The sequence below is a fragment of the Orycteropus afer genome, unplaced genomic scaffold, assembly GCF_000298275.1.
Source record: "Orycteropus afer afer isolate SDZICR_OR568_19922 unplaced genomic scaffold, OryAfe1.0 scaffold01589, whole genome shotgun sequence".
NCBI classification, from domain to species: domain Eukaryota; kingdom Metazoa; phylum Chordata; class Mammalia; order Tubulidentata; family Orycteropodidae; genus Orycteropus; species Orycteropus afer.
Genome location: NW_006923176.1, coordinates 42,951 through 43,987, shown reverse-complemented (window position 1 = coordinate 43,987; position 1,037 = coordinate 42,951). Strand labels below are relative to the sequence as shown.

General features: G+C 40.9%; 1 protein-coding gene across 1 annotated transcript in view; it reads left to right on the top strand.

Annotated features, from left to right (window-relative positions):
• The window catches only part of LOC103213319 (glutathione S-transferase theta-4-like), a 16,703-nt gene that overhangs the window by 12,522 nt on the left and 3,144 nt on the right, over nucleotides 1–1,037 (top strand). The window lies entirely within an intron of this gene.

Here is a 1,037-nt window from a genome sequence, read left to right as displayed (position 1 = left end):
AAAGGTTTTAATACTCCACCTTCAACAATGGCTAAAATCACCCCACAGATCAGCAACATGAACAACGCACAACCCAACTACATGTAACAGACACAACAGTCCGATAACAGCTGAACAAACATTCTTCTCCAATGCACCTGGAACACTCTCCAAATGGACCATAAACACATCTCAATACAGGTGAAAAGATGGAAAGGATACCAAGGATGTTATCCTAAAAAAGTGCAATGCAATTAGAAATCAGTAACAGAAAGAAAACTGGAAAACTCTCAAATATGTGAAAGTTAAGCAGTACACTTCTAAGTAACCAAGGGGTCAAAGAAGAAATCACAAAAGTAATAAGAAAATTTGAGATAAATGAAAACACGACATACCAACACTTATAGCATGCAGCTAAAGCAGTGTTTACAGGGAAATTCATAGCTGTAAATGCCCATATTAAAAAGATCACAAATTGATAATCTAATCTTCCACCTTAAGAAACTACTAGAAGAGCAAACTAAACCCAAAACACAGGAAAGAAAGAGTAAGTATTGTGTTGTTGCTGGTCAAGGAGTTGATTCAACCCACAGCTCCCCTAGAGGACAGAGTGAAACTGCACCACAGGGTCTCCAAGGCTGTCAATCTTCATGGAAGCAAAGCCCAAACGACACCCACTGCCTGGAGTCTATTCTGACCCACAGCGCCCCTAGAAGACAGAGTGGAACTTCCCCACAGGGTCTCTGAGGCTGTGAGTCTTCACAGAAACAAAGCTCAAACCACACCCACTGCCTGGAGTCCATTCTGACCCACAGCGCCCCTAGAGGACAGAGTGGAACTGCATCATAGGGTCTCCAAGGCTGTCAATCTTCATGGAAGCTGATTGCCACATCTTTCTGCTGCTCATTTTGGATTAAAAATGCGGCTTAGCAGCTGAGCGCTTAACCACTATATCACCAGTGTTCCCCAGTATAACAGAAATAAATGAAATAGAGAATACAAAATAGAAAAAATTCAATAAAAGCAAAAGTTGGTTCTTTGAAAAGATTAACAAAGTT